This window comes from Physeter macrocephalus, chromosome 2 (assembly GCF_002837175.3).
Source record: "Physeter macrocephalus isolate SW-GA chromosome 2, ASM283717v5, whole genome shotgun sequence".
NCBI lineage: Eukaryota > Metazoa > Chordata > Mammalia > Artiodactyla > Physeteridae > Physeter > Physeter macrocephalus.
Window position 1 is genome coordinate 118,689,250 of NC_041215.1, and position 24,096 is coordinate 118,713,345.

The window sequence follows — 24,096 nt, forward strand, 5'->3', positions numbered from 1 at the left end:
CCAAGATGTTCAAAGCACAGCACAAATGATCTTCTTAAACCTGCAAGAGAAGGGCAGTGGTGGAAATGGGTCTTGGTTTCAAAATTGAAGACCTAGGGCAGCTGTTACCATACGGCAATGTCACAGAGTCTTAGTGGGTCCCAGATGGACAGGATCTTAGAGGTGACCCCACAGATATAGCACAAAAGTCAGGAGAATAGGCTCTGGTGCCAGATCATTTCATTCCATCACTAATTATTCTTAGTATCTTTATTTCCTTGGGCAAGTTTCCTAACCTCTCCAGGCCTCTGTTCCCTTGTCTGTATAATGATAATAATAATAATAATAATGCCTACCTCATTGGGTTGTTGTAAGGATAAAATGAGATACTTTTTCTAAAGTACTCAGCCTGGGACTTCTCTGGCAGTCCAGTGGTTAAGACTCCATGCTTCCACGGCAGGGGGCATGGGTTCAATCCCTGGTCAGGGAACTAAGATCCTGCATGCTGCACAGCCAAAAAAATAAATAAATAAATAAATAAAGTACTCAGCCTGACACATGATAAGCATTTAATTAACATTTGATATTATTATTATGTTATTATTCTTTCCCTTATTTTACAGACATGGAAACTGAGACCCACAGAGGTATATATATTAAGAAATATATTTTCTGGGAATTCCCTGGTTGTCCAGTGGTTAGGACTCGGCACTCTCACTGCCGGGGGCCCAGGTTCGATCCGTGGTTGGGGAACTAAGATCCCACATGCCACGCGGCGTGGCCAAAAAAAAAGAAATATATTTCGTGTGAACATTTTCATTGATTAAAAAAAGGGGACGTGTGGGTATCTGGACACGAGCCAAGAAATGCCAGGTTATGTGGCAGTAACAAATCCTAAATGCCAGGGCTTACAGCAAAAAAATGTTCATTTCTTGCCCACACTCTTTGTCCATTGTGGGTCAGTTGGGGCTCTGCTCCTATCATGATCTTTGTTCTGGTACCTGGGCATCTGAAGCCTAAAATTACTCTTACAGCCTCATCTGGAGGTGCTTCTGTTCACTTCTGCCCACAATACTTGGCCAAAGTAAGTCACATGGCCGTATGGAGTTCAACAATGTGGGTAAGCGTGATCCCCTTACAGGAGGTAACCAGACATGGGTGAAAAGTAATACAATTTATGACAATTTGCTACATAAGCAAATAGAACCTCAGAGTGAGTGATCCTCTGATATGAGCTAATTTGAAACAGCTGCTTCAAGATGTCAAAATTAGTGTGAAAAACTGAGACACTTGCACGGCATTAAAAGGAGCATCTCTTGATGTCCACTGCTTGAAACAATTTCTCAAAACCCCCAAACCACAGACAAGATAAAAAATCTCCAGTCCTTGAAAACAACGACACAGGGTCCTTGTACTAGAACATCACAGAGGGAGGGTTCTCACCCCTCTTCCATCTCGAAGTGCTTACCGCCTGTCCCATCCCATTCCATACCCTTTGTGGTTCATTTCATTAACGACTGCTGATTTAGTGCCGTCACCAGTCTAGATTGTGGAAACACAAAAGAGAAGGGGACACAGCACTTGTCCTCAGGGAAGGGGGCAAACTCTTTGCTAGTGGGGGGAAGATGAACAGTTAAGTTGACCAATAGAATATACGGTAAGTGCTGGTCTGGTCTGGGAGCTGTGGAACCACAACGGAGGGCCACTTAATCCAGCCTGGGGGTGTCAGAAAAGTTCATTACCGGAAAACTGACGTGGCTGGAATTTCATTCTTAAGGAGGGGTGGGAGTTATGCAACTGGTTGAAGTTGTGAAATGATACTGGGGACGAAGCGTTACGTCTTTTAAGAAGCAAGTGTTCAGACTTCCTGGTGTTTCTTGTTTATTAGCAAGCGTCATTTCTCAGTGTTGGGCACTGACGATATTCTGGGTAGTTAAATGACACGGTCCGTGCCCTTTGGGACTTAACTAAACCGATGCAGAGGGTCTGAAAGAATGGGTCTGGGGTCACCCATTGTGAGGCTCACCCCAGAGTCTCTAGGTATGGAACCCAGAAGCTGGCATTTTAAGTAAGTGACTGTGATATTTTTATCCCACTCAGGTTACTGTTTAAAAGGCAGTCATAATATTGATAAATGTGGAGAGGCCCCAGGGAGAGCAGGATGAGTGTATTGAACGAAGAAATACATTGGAGTAAAAAATATTTGTGTTACCTGTGAGTCAGGGGCCAATGCCCTTTGAGGTGTGGTGCAAAGGTTAGAGAACTTGGCGCTTCCTTGTCCAGGCTGCTGTTGACTTCAGTCCAGGACTGTCTGCTCTCTTATGCTATAACCTTTTTTTCAGTTTGTGTTGCCTTTTTATCTCTTCCAGTAAAACAATTTAATGGCAGATTCTGGTACTCACTTTGTGTACAACAGCCAATTAGGGGTAAAGGTGATTAGTGAATGAGGAATAATGACATCTCTCTGTTGGCTTAGAGTTGACAAAGAACTTAGATTATCTCATTTGATCGTCACCCAATCCTGAGGAGGTAGGTCTCTTCTAGCCTCATTTTGCAGTTGAGGAAACTGAGTTTGGAGAGGGTAGGCCATCTGTCCAAGGTCGCATAAGGTAACTGGTAAGCTATCTGTGCTGAAAAATGATGAACTTCTTTGAGAATTTAGTCTTTGGGATTATTCCTGTGACTCTAAAGACCCTGGTGAATAATTTGCCTCATTAACAGCCAGACTGCCTCTGACTTTCCTTCAAGAAAGCCCCATGAACCCCCTCTTGAATCCTGGCACGCTTTAACACCACCAGATCAACGAGAATGAGTGTGAGGGAGAGAGAGCAGAAGAGAAGATGGAGGCCTCCTGCCCCCACTCCCTGAACTCAGCAGTCTGTCTGCAGTGTGCTGGACCAACTTTGGCAAAACTCTAGAGGAGTTTTCTACGACTTACAGTCCTCCTCTCCCTTCTGCCGTCTCCTTTACCCGTCGCCTTGCCTCACTTTTAGCTCAGTGGGCTCCTTTCTGTCGCAAAGGGATCGTGAACTCTCTCAACATGAAAGAATTAGGAAGCTACTGTGTTACTCTCCCCTGGGGCACATTTGTGCTTTGAGCATAAGACCAGTTGGGGGAACTGCATAACCCGAAGGAACAGATAATTAAGGGGAGAGTCTTGACTGGGAAGGAATCACCGTTGTCAGTCATTCTGGAGAATCCCAGAGAGCTATTTTCTGACCTCTGGTGAGAGGAGGACAAGCCATAGAACCAAGGACCCTAGAGAGTCTCCTTCCCTTCCTCCTCATGACCTTGAGATGTAGTACCAGCAATAGGAGGTGGCTTTGGCTGTAGAAAACTGGGCTAGAATTCCAGCTGTACCGAATGCTTGCAGTGACCTTTGACAAGTCTCTCCATCCCTGTTATGCCCAGTTCCCTGTGTTGAGTGGGGATAAAAGGCCTGCCCTGCCCACCTCATAGGGAGGCTGAGACTCAAAGGAGAGAGGGTATGCAAAGCTAAGCTAGTGCCAGCTGCATGGTAGGAAAGTGCCATGGGGGAGTGAGGTGGAGTTAGAATGGGGACATGGAGCCCCTGAGAACAGGTGCTTTAGGAGTGACCACTCTGAGTCCAGTAGAGGGTTTTTAATCTTAGTCCTTAGCACGAGCACAGGTCACCAGCAAACCTGAAATAACAGTCAGAAGTCAGCTAATGAGGCCGTGAAGGGGACTGGTTCAAAGAGTGGCTTGAGCCAGACTGCCTGGGTTTTTCTGACCCTAGCTATTTGGCTCTTGGAAGATATTTAATTTCTCCAAACCTCAGTTTCCCCACCTGTAAAACAGAGATAATGACGATCCCTATCTCAGTGTGGTACTCTGAGATTTAAATGAGGTATGAATGGAGTGCTTAGCAAAACACCCGGCACAAGAAAAAAGCCCATGAGTTTTAGCTGTTAATGTTATTATTATTGTATTTGCATGGACTAAGCTAAGACCAGTGCTTTCTGGGACCTCACGGGGCCTGTGTCGGAGGGACGCAGGCTAAGCACTGAGCAAGTACAGGATTTAATTAAGTGGATAAAAGATGCAGGTGGTGAATAATGCATTGACACTTGTACATACCAAGGACAATAAGTGCATATCTAATTGGGTGCCTCTGTCTCCTGTGTGCTCCTTGAGGTATAGGAGTAGGGGCAGTTACATAGCAGTCCCTGGGCTGCCACATCCTGTTAAAACAGACAGATTCAGACTCTTTGTCTTGCCCTGCAGTCATCTCTTGGGTCCCTAAAGAGAATAGAAGTTGTGACTCTATGCCCTGGGAAGCTTTTCATCTTGGTCATCTGGATGCTTCCAGCCTTGACTCATCTTCAGTTGTATGTATATTCTCAGCACCGAACCCCACTCCAAAGCTCTCCCCCTTCCCCACCCCCCAACTGCAAATGGAAATGAAAAAGAGGCAGCCTGAGAACTCTGTTATTGAAAACAAAACCTGGTAGGCATCAGCTTGCAGTCCCCAGCTTACATTCTTGGTTTCTTTCTCCTCATGCCTGGGTCAACCTCTAAGAAGCACCACCCTTACCTTTTTTTTTTTTTTTTTTTTTACTTAATAGTGATTCTTTCTGGGAAACCTTGGAAGGGAATTTTGTGCAGAGCCTTGATGATTTATGGAGTTGCCGGAAGGGCTGATGGGAGGGAGGTGCTGAAAGAGGGAGGGACAGCCCCCTTCCACAGCAGGTTATTTCAGGAATGGTGGGGGGATAGACCCCCTGGGCTCCCATCACCTGCACTATTAGCAGCATCCGTGTAGGTGGGAGTGGGCAGGAGACGGGCTCTGTTTGTCAGTGCCAGTGTTCTCAGGGGGTACAGCGGTTTGGGAGGCAGTGGGAGTGGGTTCCCACCTCTGCTGCCACCAGCCCACAGTGCCTGTTACTTAGGAGCTTTGCAGGCATTAGGAGAATTTAAGTCATGAGCAAAGATGATACCAAAGGAAATTGCAAGATCAAAGTTAATATACGTTTAATTAAAACTTCTTATGTCACCTTCATTAACTATGAAATTTAGCATTTAGAATTTTCCTAGGAAAACAACTTTTATTGAGGTTTTCGTTTTTTGCAGCAATCCCAGGGAACACAATTATTCAAATACTCAGGAATCATAAGCAACCATAAATTTTACATTACTAAGAGTCAAACCGTGGCTTCCCTGGTGGCGCAGTGGTTGAGAATCCGCCTGCCAATGCGGGGGACACAGCTTCGAGCCCTGGTCCGGGAAGATCCCACATGCTGCGGAGACTCTTCGTTGAGTCTCAGCCCGCGGGCCACAGCTACTGAGCCCGCGTGCCACAACTACTGAAGCCCGTGCGCCTAGAGCCCGTGCTCTGCAACAAGAGAAGCCACCGCAATGAGAAGCCCACACACTGCAATGAAGATTAGCCCCCGCTTGCTGCAGCTAGAGAAAGCCCGCGCGCAGCAACGAAGACCCAATGCAGCCAAAAATAAATAATAAAAATTTAAAAAAAGAATAAAAAAAACAAGAGTCAAACCACTTCAAAAGCAAAATTAGAATTATGCTTTAGAGATTATACGAACAACATTTATTCAATGCGGGTGCATTTGGACATGCTTGCTGGGAGATAGAGCCTCCAAAAGAACAAGGGCCCAGGGCTTAGGGAGGTCTTAGTGCTGCCAACGACCCTTGACAAGCCTTGAGCCTTCCATCCCCAACACTTTTTGTTTGGTGAGGGCGCTGAGTTAGAAGCTCTCTCAGCTTCTTCTCCATCTAAAAATCTGTGAATTGTCTTGCTGTTTTTTTCTTCTCTTACCACTTTATGTTCGGCCCATGAGATTTAAAGGGTGACCAATAATCAATCAGTCAGTTACTAGGAAGCAGACCAAGGCACAATTGGCAGGGTGCTGACAGAGAGGGACAGAGCTTCTCTGTACCAGTCACTTGCACAGGACCTTCATGACTGCTGCCATATCCACATTTCGCCTCGATAGTATTTGAGTTAATAATTTTCTGTAAATCAACTCCTTTTGTTCATTTTTCAATTTATTTTTTGAATGAGTACCACCTTTACGTGATTCAAAAAGTTAAAAGGTGGTGGGGGGCTTCCCTGGTGGCGCAGTGGTTGGGAGTCCGCCTGCCGATGCAGGGAGCGCGGGTTCGTGCCCCGGTCCGGGAGGATCCCACGTGCCGCGGAGCGGCTGGGCCCGTGAGCCGTGGCCGCTGGGCCTGCGCGTCCGGAGCCTGTGCTCCGCAAAGGGAGAGGCCGCGACAGTGAGAGGCCCGCGTACTGGGAAAAAAAAAAAAAGGTGGTGGGCAGGGAGGGAAAATTCGAAGGCAATAGAAAGAGACATGGTTAGAATTCTGCCCCCTGCCCTGCCCCCATCACCCCATTTCCACTCCCTTCTCATTGCCAAATGAGCCCATATAGCTCAACTATCTGAGTTTTATGAGAGATTCTCTGTCTTTTTAAGGTTCTGATACAGGCACTAGGGTTGAGCCTTGTGATTCACGGCCAGAGCTAAATGATGATTCCTGTGCCAAAGTGCAGCACCTGTGAAGTAGATACAGAGAGAAGCAATGAAGGTGGGTAGTGCTTTGAGATCACTTGGTCCAGCTTCTCCACTGTAGTTTCACTCATCCCCTGAGACCCAGGGATGAAAAAAAAAAAATCTCACCCAGGGGCATATCGCTAATTAAAAGGCAGAGCTGGGTCTGGAAGAATTTTTGATTGCTGATCCAGTGCTCTTTCAGCTGCTATATAAGGGTTCAATTAAGACTCTTTTTTTCTCAGAATTCCCTGGTGGTCCGGTGGTTAGGACTCGGCATTCTCACTGCGGGGGGGCCCGGGTTCAATCCCTGGTCAGGGAACTAAGATCCCACAAACCGCGTGGCCAAAAAGAAAAAAAAAGACTTTTTTCCTTCGCCATGCTGCACCCACTCAGGCACCCAACTGCACCCCGTGGGGGTAGCCCCGTTTTTCAAAGATGCACATGTTTTAGAACCAATGAGACCTGCATGGAAAGCCTAGCTTCACCTCTTAACAAGCCATTTGATCAGGCAAACTCTGAGATTCTCAGTTTCCTTATCTGTAAAATGGGCCTAAGGATGCCTGGGCCACAGGAGTGTTTTGAGACTTAAGTAAAAGCATGGATGTGAAAGCACTTGGAGCACGCCAAATATATAACTGGCACTCAGCATTTGTACAGGGATCTGAATTTGCCCGGATTGTTCTGTAGCTTCTCCATGTGGCGCATCTGTATCCTGAAACAAATAGAAAGCTCCTCCGTTACTTTTACTTCCTTCATATCTCTACAGAGGTGGACATAGCTGGTGCTCAAATATCCTGTTGAATGAAGGAGTGCCACAGAGAGCAAAATCTGCTCTTTGGAACTCACCCCCCAGGGGGGCAATGGAAGGGCAGAGGGTGTTATAGACTCCCCCAGAGTGGTTATGCAGCGTGAAGGAGAGGCCTGCTTTTCGCAGCTGCGTCGGTTGCGTGGGTCGGGTTGGGGATAGAGCAGCTAGGCCAAGCTCAAGTTTCACGGAGGAGGACAGGGAGGGAATAGCCTGAGGCTCCCCAGAGAGGTTCTTCTGAGCTGGGCCTCTGTCCTCCTCCAAGGTGGGAGCCAGCTAAAATGTTGTGAGGCATGGGGCCCCTGTGCTTTCATCGGTTCTGGCCCGCCTGTCCCTGCTTGGCGCCTGGGCACGTTCATAGCTGAACAAGATGTGGCAGGAAACCGCGAATCAAGGGGGCGAAGGTATTAAAGAAGTCGGGCTGACTTCTGTGTCTAAATCCCTTTCCCACTCCTTCCAGGCTTGCTCCAGCCTGTCCCTGCCTGGCAGAGTCCAGACACTGCCCCCAGCTCTGCCTTTCGAATTGCACCGGGAGCTGGTGATAGCTGTGAGAACCCAGAGCTGGCTTGGCATGCATAGGGAAAGGCAGAGTCTAGGACCAATGCTCATAGCTGCAAGAGCAGCTGCCCTTTCTATAACGGTACTTTTGTGAAAAGGGATGTTTTCTTGGCAGGAAGTTTATCTTTAAGAGGTAGCATGGCATTGAGCAGGGGTCAGCAAACTCTTTCCGTAAAGAGCCAGGTCGTAGATAGTTAACCTTTAAGGGACACATCGTCTCTCCTGAAAATACTCCAACACTGCTGTTATAGCACAAAAGCAGCCAGACAATACATACGTGACATGATGTAGCTGCATTCTAATAGAGTTTTATTTATGGACACAGAAATTGGAATATCATATAATTTTCATGTGTCAAAAAATATGTCTCTTTTTGATTTTTCCCCCAACTATTTAAAAGTGTAAAAACGCTTCTTTGCTTGATGGCCATATAGAAACAGGCACAGGGCCAGACAGTGGGAGGGAGTTTTTCAGCCCCTGAACTTAGACCATGGACTTGGGAGTCAGACAGGCTTGGGGTCAAACCCCGGCTCAGATGTACACTTGCCATCTGACCTTTGGCAGATGATGTCATCTCTTGGAGCCTCAGTTTCCTTTCCCTCAAATAGGGATAATGATGCCTAGCTCAGTGAGCATGACATGAGGTAGAGGGTGTGAAGAACTTGATGTGGACTATTTGAAGTCCTCTGTAGGTGGAGGTTACCATTATTGTGTTTATCACTCATAAGAAAACTAGTAATGAGAGTTGTGAGTGTGAACTAAAATATCGCCTGCCGTATCCGTAAACAGAGGATATTGCAGCCATCAAGCCACCACATTACAGCTGCCCTGACAGTTCACCCTGAGGAGACTCAGGATGAGAAAGTGCAGAATACTGGCCCCAGATACCTGAGGTGCATATCAAAGGAATGATTTCAATGAGCCCAGACTTTGTATCTTCCCATACATAGAAAAGCGCTAAATTCATTAACTTGAGATTTCTTTGATTAACAGTAATCTTTTGATGTTCCCACTACCTGGTCTTTTGTTGCAAAAACTCCTATACATCCTGGCTCCTCCCTCACCTCTTCAGAGCAGTTTCTCAGCATTATCTGAGATGCTGTGTTCCGGGCTTGAAGTCCTCAGAATGTCTGCCGAATGAAACATAACTCTCAAATTTTAGGTTGTGCATTTTTTTTTCAGTCGACATGAGCGATTCCCCACTCTCCATTTCTACCCAGAACCTCTGAAGCTTATTTAGAATGGCAGTCAGCACCGGCTCTTTACAAAAGCTGTAACCCCTGCTTCTGGTTACAATGAACTCATCCTGCTTGTGTCCAGTTCACTCCGACTGAATGCGTGCTCACCGAGCACCGATTTTGTGCGGGGCTCAGGGCGCAGCAGGAGTGGAAAGATGAGCTTGGCCCAGTTCCTGCCATTAAGATGGGTATCTCCTTAGGAGGGAGATAAGATGTAAACCCAAACAACCATAAATCATAACAGCCTGTGGAATAAGACCTTCCAGGGAGGTAATCCTGTTTCCCATTTACTGAGTGCCAGGACCTCTGCTAAATGCTTTCTGTACATATGTTAATCTCATTTCTGTAACCCCACAGGAGGGGATTATTTCCCCATTTGATAAATGGAAAATGGAGTCAGGGAGACTGTTAAGGTACTTGCCAAACGTCACACCCTGATGAGCTGAGGATGGAGAATCACACCCAGGCCTGGCTGATGTGGGAGCGAGAACTTGACCCACTGCCCTCAAGTGGCTCAAGCCCAGAAAGTCCACTCTGGCTGTGCCAGTTGGGGAACAGCAAGTGGCCCATTTGGCCGAGGAGGGTGCATACCAGTGTTCGGTTCGCTCTGTGCGTCCGTGCATCTCCCTGAGCCTTCAGGCAAGAGGAGAGGCAAAGCCTGATGATGTCACCAGACTTACATAAGTAGAGACTTCTCGCAACAAAAGAAGACCTTTCCATTGTAAAGCAATCTGCCATGTATTCATGTATTCAACTCTTCAAAAAAGCTTGCTTTTTTTTGTCTGTCATTGCTCTTCCGTCCTTCAGATAGGACTATTCCTGGCATGAAGAAGAGGCCATATGGTGTAGTGAAAACAGCACTGGGCATGGATGCGGGTCCTGTCTCAGCAGGTAACTGTGTGACCCTGGGCCCGTCACTTCCGGTCTCTTGCCTCAGTTCCCTCAAATGTCCAGTTAGAACTGGAAAAGATCTCTGGGTCCTTTCCAGTTCTAACTTTCCAAATTATAGCAAATACTATCCCTGTCTCAGTGAGGGAGATAGCCTTCACCTCTAGCTTGGAGTCGGTGAGGCCACTGCACAGCAACATTAGATGATTAACCGGCGTTCCTAAGCGCCGTGGGGCTGGGATGGGACCTTCCAGCCTGCAGGTCATCAATGTGCTGCTTAGATAAGCGGCCCCTTCCTGGAGTTCATGGGGATCCACGTTCTTTGTCCATCTGTACACCAGTACACCAGCTGCTTAATTCACTCCTTTTATCTATTCACACCTAGCCTCTGGAGCCAGACTGCCTGACTTCGAATCCCAGATTTACCAGCCCTGTGACCATGCACAAGTTACAGAACCCCTCTGTGCCTTACCGTCCTCCTCTGTAAAGTGGAGATAATAATGGAATTTGCCTTACACGGTTGTGGAGGATTAAATCAGACGTATAAATGAAGACCATTCCTGGCATGCAGTAAGCATGATATAAGCGTTCACTGTTGGTTTTTTTTTTTGGCCGCGCCCTTTGGCTTGCGGGATCTTAGTTCCCTGACCGGGGATCGAACCCTTGCCCCCTGCCGTGGAAGCGAGGAGTCCTAACTACTGGACCACCAGGGAATTCCCAAGCGTTCACTATTAGTATTATTTTCAAAGCATTTCTTGATGTTGTGTGCCAGGTGCTGTGTTTGGAGCTTCTCCTACTGCCCTACAAGGTAGGCATTGCTGAGCCTGCTTTTCATAGGAAGAAACTAAGGTTTGAAGAGTTTACGTGACTTGTTTGAGATGGGCCACTGTGCCCATGGGCTGCAGAGGACACGTCAGCAGGGCCAAGAAGAGAGCCGGCTGGGAAGAGGGGGCAGGTCCCCTCCTGCCCCTGTCACTTAACATCCATCTCACGTTGCCTCCCTGCTGCACTGTTTGGTTCTTGCTCAGACCCGGACTCCCGCTGGTGTCTTGTCTTGAAACGTATAACCTGTCAACACATGAGAATCATCTGCAGCGACTGGGGAGAAATATGATGTAGGAGCCGGGGAGAGGAGTTCAGCGAGACCGGAAAGCTGCCACTTCACGGCTGATTTTGGAGCTGCCTCTCGGCCAGACCAAATGGGAAACGTCCTGCTTCGAAACAGTCAAGATGTTAGTACTTAGATAAGTGAAGACACACATGTCTCAGCTAATATCCCAGGCGTATCGGACCGATTATGCTGCACTGGAGTGCAATTTCCTCTTGGGTTTTATTTCTTTGGCCTGACATTGTGCAGATGGTGAGCTCTGCTCGCTGGAAGTTAAGTGTGGAAATGATCAAATAGAAATACGAGACATTTGGATATCACTTGAGCTGCAACTTGACACTCCAGGTCTGATTGAAAATCCAGCAGGCCTCTTTTACGACCCTTTATCCCCGCTCCCCCTTTGCCCAGGAAGGCGCCTGCTGAATTCTCGTGGCTCACTCCACACCCCACTACTGTCAGCTCTGTCTCTGTTAGTTAGCGCCACTTCTCACCAAAGATATCTGACCAAGCGATCCTCCCCGTTAAAATCCCAGGACACAGGGAAATTTTTAAACGCTTCATTGAGGACTTCCTGCCGCTGAACCTTCTTGAGTTTCTCTCTCACACTTCTCAAGGGAAAAAGCACCTTCCTCTGTCCTTTAAGCTCCAGATCCTTCTTCCTTCAGAGCCCAGTTTGCAAAGCACCTCCTCCTTATTTCTTTGGCTAGCCTTCTCCTTGTGCAAGTAGCCTGTACCTACCTTAAAGTCTACTCTCGGGACTTCCCTGGCGGTCCAGTGGTTAGGACTCCACACTTCCACTGCAGGGGGCACGGGTTCAATCCCTGGTCGGGGAACTAAGATACTGCGTGCCTCATGGCTTGGCCAAAAAAAATAAAAAATAAAGTCTATTCTCAACACAGAAATCCAGCTTTCTTAAAAGTTGCAGATGCCTCTCCCTGACTCCTCCATCTCCATCCTCCCCACCCTGTAACCTGGAGCCCCCATTCCTTCTGTACTTCTGGTAATTTCCATATCTACTGCAGATTCCAGGGCAACTTGGGTCTCTACAGCAGCTGCATCGGGGGCTGGTTGAATTCCTGAAACCCTCTTCCCCACTCCACTCTCTGACTAGACCAATTTTAGTTTAACCAAACTTCAACACTACATTTTCGTCTCTTCCTTTTAATGGATAATTTGCTCCGAAGAACTCAAGAACCTAGACACAGTGACTGCTGACCTAGTTACTGACCAATCCTAGCGGTGTTTCTCATGAGGGTCCATCCTCTGGGCTCCCGTCTATTTCAGGTGAGAATGTGAATTCCTTTGTGGCACCAGTTTTGCTTCTCAAGCAAGTGGAAATATTGGTCAGCCCCCTTGATCTCACCTCTCCTGGAGGTCTGGTGTATAAAGGTATATAAAGGAAAGATTATGATGTCTTCGCTTTGTTTTAGAGCTAGTGTTTTCGTCTCTTTACACTTCAGTTTTCATCCCATTGATTTCAAGCCCTGATCCTGTCAAGGAAGACACCCATCAATGGCACCGTTGCTGCACAACTGCAAACCCTCATCGCTCAGCTGAGGACGCTAAGATGTCCTTAGGTTCCCTACAGCCAAGGCCAAGGCCAGGGCCTGTGGTGATCGGCTCCCCTTCAGGGGCACCACATGCTTCGTGCATTCTTGATCTGCCGAGTTCCTTTAAGGTGCTCCTGGGCCCCTGCCCCCTGTGTTAGTCTGCTTGGACTGCCTGGGTGGCTTAAAGAACAGAAATTTAGTTTCTTACAATTCTGGAGGCTGGTAGTCCAGGAACAAAAGTGTTGACAGGTTTGGTTTGTTCTGCGGCCTTTCTCTTGGGCTTGTAGATGGCCATCTGCTCCCTGTGTCTTCAGATGGTTTTCCCTTTGTACCTGTCTGTGGCCTAATCTCCTCTTCTTATCAGGCACCAGTCATATTGGATTAGGGCCCACCTTAATGATCTTATTTTAACTTAATTACTTCTTGAAAGACCGCATCTCCAAATATAGCCGCATTCTGAGGCACTAGGGGTTAGGACTTCAACATATGAATTTGGGAGGTAGGACACAAGTCAACCTCCAACACTTTCCACTTTTTAAATGCACACTGCCCCATTCTGGGGCATCCTGGACCTTCATTTAGGCTTCCGAGGAGGTATGTCCTCCTTTGTAAAATGGGATTAGTAAGGATACTGATCTCTTGAAGTTGTTGTGAAGATGGCTATAAGGCTTAACATAGCCTGCGTTATAGTAGATGCTTAGTAACCGTTAGAACCATTTAATACAATAAAGATGATGCTAAGAGCATCAGTGTTATTAGCAGATGTCTTGGTCATAACTGTCCTTTTTTATAGCACCTGACGATCATATCACTTGTGTCATTTTCATTTTGCTCATTTCTTTCCAAAAGAGGCTTCCCCATGGCCGCCCAGCACACCAAGATTCAGATCAAAGCTACTCCCCACCCCTACTGTGAGGACTTGGAAGCAGTCTGGCAGGAGGGAGGCACTGGGCCTGCCCCACCTCTCCCTTCTCCTTCTGGAGCTCCCTTAATCACAGCTCACTCAGGCATCTGCTTTTGACTTTGGCACCTTCCCTGCGCACTGCCAGGGGCCTGGAGGGCTGCCAGCTCTCCCAGTTTGCCAAGCTGACTCTCTTCCATCACACAAGTGACCTGGGAAATCCCATCTCCCCTCCCGCAGGGGATCAGTCTCCCTGGATTCATCACAGGAAAGGTGCTGCTCTGTGGGCACACAGCCCTGCCGCTCTCCCTACACATGCACAATGCTTGGCTCGCACTCCAAGGCCCTTCTGATAAAGGCTTTCTGCTCAAGACTTTCCTTCTGTCTACGCGCAGCCAAGTGTACATCTCTGTCAACATTTTATTTATTTTTTAATTTTTAATTTAATTTTATTTATTTTTTTATACAGCAGGTTCTTATTAGTTTTCCATTTTGTACATATTAGTGTATATATGTCAATCCCTGTCAACATTTAAAAAAATGTTAAATCGTAAGGCTAATTTTGTTCTCTGTCCTGTGCATTACGTGTGCATAAACATGGCCAGTGGAGACGTTTTTACAGTTTACAAAGCAGTTACGCATGAGCCCTTTCTCCCTCTCCTCCACCCTGTCTCAGGCTCCAGCGCACTGGCGTCTGCTGTTTCCCCTCTGCCTGGAAGCACATCTTCTGCCTTGTCCCCTGGCGAACTCCTGTCCTAAGGCAGGCCTGGGCCAGTGCTCTAGGAGATGCCTTGCTGACCTCCCTGGCAGAGATGATGCCCCCTTCCTTGGTGGCTCCAATGTGCCTCTGGTGACCTCTTGCCCCTACTTACCACTCCGTAGCTGATTCTCTGTTTGTACAGCTTCCCTGGCTGAACTTGTTGCTCCTCGAGGGCAGGGATGATGATGCATTTAACTTTGCATCGCTGGTGCTCAGCACAGGGCCTGGCTGCAGATGAATGAAGCCGGTGAGTAGGGCGCTGGGCCCCGGGCAGGCCGGGCAGTGCCTTTCACGGCATCTTCCGTTTGGCCTCACCTCTTCCTTTGTCCTGTTTCTAGCCTAATTCCTTTCAAGGCTCTGGCATGGGACTCTGAGCTCATTTTCATGATTGCTTTAAATATTTGGGGCTGTTGGCATGCCAACACGGGGACCCACGCTAAGGAGGGAGAAGAATTCTCTAGCTCTCTGGGTTCTGCCCCAACACAAGGAATGTGCCAGAGGCAGGGGAGGTTCTGAGAAAGTGCCAGGTTGGGTCGGACTAAACCGCTTTCTTACCTGGCTTAGGGAGCCAGGAATTTTGGCAGGAGACGAGAAAGTGAAAGGACACAGAAGCCTGGGGCGGGGGCTGGAGAGTGGGTGAGGATGGCTTCTCCTCCAGGAAACCCAGGAGGAGCCCCTAGACAGAAGCAGAAGGGCAGCAGCCACACCGATCTGGAGATGCAGTGTCTACACCTGAAAATGGTGAGGAGCACCCTGGAGCAAATTCCTGGACACAGACAGTCCCGGGAGCCAATTCTGAAAATCAGGTGGACAGAAGGAGACTCTGGAAGTCTTGCCATGGAAGAACATGGAAGCCACAAAAATAAGCTCGTGAGCATCTGGCGCCAGGAGGAGCCTGAGAGTCGCTCCATGCAGCTCCCACCACTTCGCGGATCAGGAAACGGAAACTGAGAGAGAAATGGGGTGACCAAGGCCACACAGTTCACGGTGGTAGCACCAGGACTGGAACCTAGATCTCCTTCTCCGCTTTCCAAGGCTTCTACCTCCTCAAGGGCCGGAGAGGAGCTAGAATGAGTTTTCCCCAGCAATTGTTATAAATAGACTAGAAAGCCTAGCTGCTGCTTGTCGAGTTCTAGCTATAGTCCAGGCACAAACCAGTGCTAGGCGGTTTACACGTTTCATCTTATCTAAGAGCAGCCTTATGAAGCAGACATTCACAGCCTCATTTTAAAGATGGGGGAACTGAAGTTCAGACGCTAAATGATTTGCTTAGATCAACCAGTTACTGAGCATTGAGGTCCATATTCTGACTCAGAGACCGCCTGATTCTGGAGCCTATGCTTTTAACAGCTACTCTCTAAAACCTTCCTGTCTGGCCTTTACAGATCTCAGGATACTGGTTCAAAAGGAAGACAGCCTAGAGCTTCTAGATGGGAATGCAACATTCCAGCCCTCTGACAGTGAGATTTGAGGCACACAGACCTGGGCATCTGAAGTAAGCAGGACATTTTTCTTCCCTAAAGACTCTCCAGTCCAGGGACTTCCCTGGTGGTCCAGTGGTAAAGACTCCGTGCTTCCACTGCAGGGGGCGGTGTTCAATCCCTGGTCGGGGAACAAAGATCCTGCATGCTGCGCGGCACAGCCAAAAAAATAAAATAAAGACTCTCCAGTCCAAAAAAAGGCCTGTGGTTATGGGAGTGGAGATGGACAGATGACCCGTGGTGGGGTTGCCGATACAACAGTGGGTTACAAGGTGAGGCAGCCCAAGAGAGTGGCCAAGAGGAAGGAGACAGATTCCTGACTCCCTGAGTTGGCTACTGGCTGTAGAGCTCTGTTGCCTAAGAGAGTAGATTCATAAAGAAGGAAAACAACCCCTTAAAATTCATACACTTTATTTACATTTATAGAACAACTTGAAGCTCACAAAGTGTTGTCTTACCTATTCTCCTTGGATTCTTACAACAGGAAGACAGGGTTACTCTTCCTACTTTACCGATGAGCACACTGACCCAGAGAAGTTAAGTGACTTGTTCAGAGTCACCCAGCTAGCTACCCATTTTGCCAGGACCCGAACGCAGGTCCCTTGAGCCTTACATGGAAGTCCTTCATCTTGACACCACTTCCAGTGGACAGAGGAGCCAGTAGAGATGCCGCTAGGAGCATCATCGTAGTCTCAGGGTGATGACCCCTCTCCCAGGTCTAGGCTTGCCCTGATTGGGCTCCTTATTTCCTTTGCCATTAATTGGTTCAAGAAAGGCCATGTGACACGATTCCAGCTAATGAGGCAGGAACAGGGGGCTACTGGGCAGCCTATGGGAAAGCGTCTTGCACTCCTAATGGCCACGGGAAAGGGCAGTCTCTCTATTCCTCTGGTTGTCGCTGTGCCTGGAACGTGATGACCGGGACTGCTACAGCCAACTTGCTGCTTGGAAGAAACCAGCACGTGGAAGAGGATGAGCAGAGACACAAGAGAGTCTGGGTCCTTGATGACATCATTCAACCAGCACTGAGGCCTGCCCTCCTCAGGCTGCACAGCCTAGACCTCGGACTTCAGACGTGGCATAGTCCAGGGGAAAAATGGTCAGAAAACCTTGTGTCTCCTTCTTAAGAGTTAGGATAATCTCTCCAGAAGATCCCCAGCAAACGCCCTCATGACTTTTTGGCCAGCACTGGCTCCCGTGGTTACCCCAAAGCAGGCAAGAAGCATAGGATTGGGACCCTAGTGATGAAAGCTGAGGGGTGGAGTGGATGACACCTCCAAGACAAGGATGTGGTGAAAGAGAAGGACGCTGCCGAGGTTTGGACCTGAGGAATGTTCAGCCTTACCTGGTCCCAGGGACGGGGGTGTAACAAAAGACGTGGAAGCAAGACCAGAGGTATAAGAGGAGAGCCCAGAAAAAAAGAGAGAGAACCAGGGGATTGGGCTTTAAGGCCTTAAAATTATAAAATTGCTGATGCAGAAATTCTTCGTCAAAGAACATAACCCAAAAGAGATAATAATTAAAGTTTACTGAGTACTTTCTCAACCAACAACGCAGTGTCAAGGATAGCATTCTTTTTCTTTTAATTTTTATTTTATATTGGAGTGGAGTTGATTAACAATGTTGTGTTAGTTTCAGGTGTACAGCAGAGTGATTCAGTTATACATATACGTGTATCTATTCTTTTCCAAATTCTTTTCCCATTTAGGTTATTACAGAATACTGAGCAGAGTACCCTATGCTAAGGATGGCATTTTTTAAAGCACTTTACATTTATTAATTTACTTAATCCTCAGGACAATCTTATAAGGTCAGTACTGTTCATTCTTTTTACGAGTAAATTTTCCGTTTACAAATAAAGAAAATGAGGCCCAGAGAGGTTCTGTCATTTGAGCGAGGTCCAACGACTGAGGGATTGAGATTCGGAGAGAACAGTTGCAAGGTCCTTCTTAACCACTGGGCCATTCTGCCTCTTGAAATGATTAGAAGTGAACACAAGGCTGCGCCCTGGGGGCGCTCATTTTAGCATTATAATAACAGGAAACAATCTAAATGCTTAACAGCTGGAGGTTGGCTAAGTAAAGTCTGACTTCCAAATGAGAGCATGTGATATAGATGTTAAAAATCATGTCGTAGAAGAATACTCAATGACATGGGAAAATGTTGAGGATACGTTTTTAAGTGAAAAAAGCTGTTTTCAAAACAGTATGATCCCAAATATGAAAAAGGAAAGATACTTGTTATTATTCACATGTGTGTACTTTGGCAGACAGATCTGGCTTCCGTACTGGATTGCGTATGGCCTATGCCACCACCAGGTACCCTCTTTCATGCTCGCCCTGCCTAGCATGAGAGCCCATCCTCACATCCCAGTCAGTTTGGGACGGTCATTCCTGTGCCTCTGGATTGATGTACTGCATACTTGAACAGAGATAAGCAGGATGTGTGTGGAGTTCCATGCCCAAACTGTCATTGTTTCCACTCAGGTCATTCCAGGAACCTTATTTCTCGATAAGGCAAGAATCTTGGGGAGTGTTAAGGAATGGAAAGCGCTTTGGGAAAATTGGGTAGCACTTGTAGGAAGAATATTTCAGAGACATGGTGCCACTTAAGAATAGGTGTGGAGGAGATGACGGGTCCCTCCATTGCAGGGATTCTGGAAAGTGCGTAAGAGGAAGGTATCCTGCTCTTTGGACCATGGAAGTCGATCAGGCCACTACCCCTGGGGTCACTAGCTTCATATTGCAAGCAGCTGAGCCCCAAGATGATTCAGGAGCCTGACTCAGAATCCTCTGGGTTTCTTGTCCTGTGCTCCGCCCCAGCTGTGTACCCATGTTCAGGCAAAGCCCAGAACTGACTGCTTAGAAAAATATTTAATTGAGCTTTCCTCCTACAGTGCTTATTTCTGTCTCAATAAGGCCTTGGCGTGCCATGGGTAGCTAAATATACGGGCTGTTTCCTTTCCAGTGCCAACCTAGTTTTTTAAATGTTCCCAAGTACATCTGCCCAGCTTTTTCCTTAGAATTTACAGCATTTGCCCTCTGTAACCCAGAAGAAAGAAAAAAAAAAACCAAAACTGTGGAGGAGGTTAGCTTGCTTAGGGAAGAGAAACCAACAGATTATGTCTGTGCAGAAGTTCCTTCCTTCCTTCCTTCCTTCCTTCCTGCAACCATCTATTGAGCTGCTCCTGAGTTACTGGCACTGCACCTAATGTGGAGACTATACAGATTTGTGGAATTAGACCTGGTACCTGCCCTCAAGGTGTTCATAGCCTAAATCTACCAACAGTACAGAGTGTTAGTGATGGAGGATGCACAAAGCAGAGCTGAGGGGAAGGTCTGCAGTGCCCCAGAGGGAGGATACATAGGGGACATTTTCCTAAATAGCATCTCTACCTGTCCGAGAAGTGCTTAGGAGTTGAGGGAATGGGGAGAGCTGAAGAAACAGCAAGAATATAGGGATAGATGGGATATATGTGCATGTTACCTCAGTTTGGGGTCGGCAGCATAGACTCTCTCCCCAATAAAATTCTTCTGTTGGATTTGGTATCTGATTCTAAAGAAGTCTTGAGTACAATTAATTCACACCTCTAGGCTTTGGTTTCCTTACCTATAAAATAGATCAGTGCAGACAAAGTTTTATAAACACTTCTAGAGTCACAGTACCCCCTTAGTGAACAAAAGCATATATGGAACCCCAATATATAAGACCAATAACATCAGAGCTGCTGTGGCTGAGCTAGGGGTGGGAGACCCAAAACTAGTCCTGGCCTCCTGAGACACCTCACTGGGACTCTGGGGTTCCCTCAGCTGCAGTTGAAACCCACAGGTTGAGACGGTATTTCAGGCTTTCCTCATGTTCTCTCTTTGCCTCCATTTGGGCATGTGGCCGGTCCCTGGTTCCAGAAGGAGTCTGCACCTGCTACTTGGGCTCTCTGATGGAGGCCGGTGGGAAGTGGTCTTAGAGTACTCGGGGTCACCAAGTCCTGGGAGTGGTCAAGTCGTGATTGCTCTGGTGGGAAGGAAAAACATGCTACCTGAAAGCAGGATAGGTTATCATCTGGCAGCCGAAAGGATAAGCACAGTCTGGTAGCATGTTACAGATGGTTCTGGCCCCATTTACCCATCTAGTGCTTCTGGAAGATGATCTAGGGGTGAAGGGCCCTCATTTTCCCATGTCCTTGGTTGGATAACCTCATGGTTCATAAGCCTCTACTTTGCAGAAGTCATAAGAAACTTCCTTTGAAGATGTAAGGTCTGTAGCATCTCAAGTGGACTTTACTCTTTGCAATATCAAGTAAGACAAGGCAGGGAATGGTCCCCCCATTTTATAGATGAGGAATCCGAGGCCCAGTGTGGTTGTCTCTTCCATAAAAGAATGCGGAAACTCACTTTTGAGACTATAGTCTGTACCTCACACCCTCTCAGACTCCTGAGAAGTTCTTTCTGTTCTGTAAAGTTTATTCATTTCGTTGTAATTGATGTAAATCATTTCCTCTGCTTTTACCTGTTTCCTTCTGGTTGTCCAGAAAAATCTGAAGTTGGATTTCCTATCCTTCTCGACATTTCATAGACGGCAATAGAAGTATTAGGCGGAATTGAAGGAATGACCCATAAGAGTTGTGGCAGATTTCCACCTCTTTTTGGGAAACACCGCTTTGGTCATCTTGGCAGGAGGCTTGAGGGTGGGCATGAGAATTTTAGGGTGAGGGTGATTTCAATCCTGGGGAGTCTGTAATTCCCCAAATCTTATTAACATAGGGACTGAATACCAGACGTTCCTTTGGGTCTGCGTGCCGATGCTCTCAGCCTTTCCTAGCAGGCTTTCTCCACTGGTCTGGAACCTTTTAGGGCATTCCAAGCCCCCGCACCTCTCCCCCCGCCCCAGGGCTGGCCTGCAGTCAAGCATCTTCACACTCTGCTGCTTCCATCTGGAACTCCCTTCCTCAATTCCTGATGCTGGCTGCCTCCAGGCCTGCTTGCTATGCTGGTGCCCAGAATCCCACACAGCTCTGCCAGCTGAAGCCATGGGGAACTGCAGCAGCAGATAAGGGTGGGCTTCCCTGGAGGCAGGATGCATGGACCAGAGGATCCGTGCAAGGTACCCATGACCATTCATCAAAGGGTACCTTACAGAAAGAGAAAAGACAGGTTACCAACTAGGAGGAGGTCGTTGGAATGCACATAATTGAGGAAGACTATTACCAAGAACCCATAAAGAACATCTCCAGGTTACCTTAGGATTCTAAGATTCCCTATGGCTTTGACGCCCCTTAAGTCATGAGATTTTGCCTGATATGGAGTCACATCCTTTCCAGAAACTCTTATTTTTCTTCTGCAAAAAGGTGAGGGAGGGCTTCCCTGGTGGTGCAGTGGTTAAGAATCCGCCTGCCAATGCAGGGGACACGGGTTCAAGCCCTGGTCCAGGAAGATCCCACATGCTGTGGAGCAACTAAGCCCCTGCGCCACAGCTGCTGAGCCTGCGCTCTGGAGCCTGCGAGCCACAACTGCTGAGCCCACGTGCCACAACTACTGAAGCATGCGCCTAGAGCCCATGCTCTGCAACAAGAGAAGCCAATGCAATGAACAGCCCGCGCACCACAACAAAGAGTAGCTCCCACTTGCTGCAACTGGAGAAAGCCCGTGTGCAGCAACGAAAACCCAACGCAGCCAAAAATAAATAAATTTAATAAATTTTTTTTTTTAAAAAGTTGAGTGAGTCTGAATACAACATCAGGGGGACCGCTAGCTGACTGCATCAGAGACCCAACAAAGACTTAGGCAACACAGGTGTTGAGCACACCTCTGGTTACCTCTGGACAGCTTGCGTAACTTCCTGCCTCCAGGCAGACCTAGAGATGAATTCAGCTGAGGTTTTAGAAAACATGATGCTGGAAGAAAGTGAGAGGAGGAGTAGCATTCAGTAGAAACAGAACCAGACCCTGGAGACATCCGTATGGAGGGCTCTTACATAAACAAGATCAACCACAGGGCTTTCTCCTTCAGGCAACCCCCTTCCTAACTTCTTAGTCTCAGTGTTGTCAGTGTACTCCCCCTGCTGTCCTGACTTATGCCAGGAGTCATCTCCTCCTCCCCTTTACCCCCAACATCTATGCCATGGTGAACCTCGCCATTCCCACCTGTGTGGATGATTCTCCTACTGGCTCCTCCTGCAGGCCTCTTGTTGGGGGAGACAGGAGGCCCTTAGCTCTCCCTTCCATCAAATTCTGATCTCATGATATCAGAACCTACGATTAACCCCATTTCTGATGAAGTCATGCCCGCCTGCCTCTGCCTGGCTTCCCGGCGTCTCCACGTCATGCCCTTGCCCTTCTCCTGATGAATCATTTTGTGTGGCTCCCTTCCACGGCTTCTCTTCTCTGGTCAGTCTCGTCTTGTCTCTCCCACAAGCATGTTAGTTTCATTCTACCCTCCACACCTGGGCCTGAAATGCCAGCTTCAGTTCTGCTCCAAACTACCAATTCTTCAAGGCCCATTTCTTCTGTGAAGCATTCCCAGTCGGGTCGGGTCATCCCCTTTATGCCCTTACTGTTTGTGTGTTATTTCCAACTTCGCACCAATTTGGCAGTTTATGTTATATTACTGAGCACTGTCTTTTCAACAGGGTTGTAATCTTGATGGTAAGAGTGCAATACCTGTTTGAATCACCTCTCTCTGCACCCAAGGCAAGGATATGGGAAGGAGGGAAATTAACATTTATCCAGGGCTTTCAGACATCATCTCACTGAATCTTTTCAACCGTAAGAGTTGGATGTTTTTTGTCTCTTGTTTTATAGATGAGGAAACTGAAGCTCAGAGAAGTATTTTTACATCCGCAGCTGGTAAGTGGCCGAGTCAGGATTAGAAACCAGTGTTGCCTGATAACAAAGCATCTTTCACGACTCCGTGTCTCTATTCTAAGGTGGGGCATAGGGCACTCATAAATGCATTGGATCAGAAAAACAATTTGACACATGAAGCTGATGTGCATTTAGAATCGTTGATAGCATTAAACCCATATATGTGTTTCTTTTAATCCCACCTTGAAAATTTAAATCCCAGATTGACCTATTCCAATGCTAATTTTTTTTTTCAAAGAAGTTAGGAGCAAGTTTTATGATTGATGTCTTTTTTTTTTTTTTTTTTTTTTTACGGTGTGGGGGTAGGAGTTTATTAATTAATTAATTTATTTTTGCTGTGTTGGGTCTTCGTTTCTGTGCTAGGGCTCTCTCTAGTTGTGGCAAGTGGGGGCCACTCTTCATCGTGGTGCGCGGGCCTCTCACTATCGTGGCCTCTCTTGTTGCGGAGCACAGGCTCCAGACGCGCAGGCCCGGTAGTTGTGGCTCACGGGCCTAGTTGCTCTGCGGCATGTGGGATCTTCCCAGACCAGGGCTCGAACCCGTGTCTCCTGTATTGGCAGGCAGACTCTCAACCACTGTGCCACCAGGGAAGCCCTGATGTCTTTTTTTAAATGTCCTAATTATTTTTTCGGAAGCATGGTTCTTCTAAAATTTTTGCCTGGTAAGAAATGGTCCAGGGATGTCTGATGTCGCTTCTGAACTGAACAACCAGGGAGGAGGCTGTGATAGCTGGAAGTGTGTCTCTCAAGGCTGGTGTTCCTGCCCTTGCATCTTTTTAGACTGTAATCAAGGGAGCAGCAAATTCTTGAGCTAGAACTCAATATATAGTGTAAATACATATACGTCATCCAGGTTCACAGATGTCAGAAATTCCCCCATGACCCCGTAAGGACAATATTCCATTGCTTTAGATCGTGAAGAAAAAGGAGAGATAGATAAAGAGAGAGAGGGAGAGAGAGAGGGAGAGGGAACGTGAGCACAGATGAGGAAGACATATAAAGGGAAAAGGAAACAAAGGAAGAAAAAGAGGAATGGAGGAAGGCTGAAAGGAAGCTTTTCTCTTTTGAGAAGGTTTTCTCTATTAAGTGGATGGAAAATACGTCTTGAATCTTCAGAATTGGAAGGGAAAGCAAATTTTGTCTTAAGTGGCAACGCTCCCCAAATCCTTTCTCATGTCCTGACAGGGTGAGTACAGGGTCCGGTGGCTGGGAATTTAGGCTGAGTTGTTATGGTGTATCACCCTTGGCTACATCATGTCATGGAAAGTGCAGTCCCCACCTTTAGGAAAGATGGCATTGGTGACTTTGCAGAAGTCTCACTCTTGGTGGGTCGGGTGGTGGCGGTGAGCTCAGGAATGGGAAGCGCATTGCCTTGGCTTTGCAGATCTCTCCTCGGCTCCTGGCCTCTTTAGAGGAGATGTTTAGATGCCCTCTGAG

At 47.4% G+C, this 24,096-nt stretch overlaps 1 long non-coding RNA gene across 4 annotated transcripts in view; it reads left to right on the plus strand.

Annotated features, from left to right (window-relative positions):
• Window positions 1-24,096, plus strand: part of LOC102988586 (uncharacterized) — a 37,263-nt gene that overhangs the window by 5,929 nt on the left and 7,238 nt on the right. For all 4 annotated transcript variants that reach the window (XR_003677669.2, XR_003677670.2, XR_003677668.2 and 1 more), the window contains exons 4-8: window positions 6,435-6,546; window positions 9,921-10,004; window positions 10,387-10,571; window positions 15,706-15,815; window positions 22,598-22,642. This is a non-coding gene — a long non-coding RNA (uncharacterized lncRNA). The remainder of the gene's footprint in view (window positions 1-6,434; window positions 6,547-9,920; window positions 10,005-10,386; window positions 10,572-15,705; window positions 15,816-22,597; window positions 22,643-24,096) is intronic.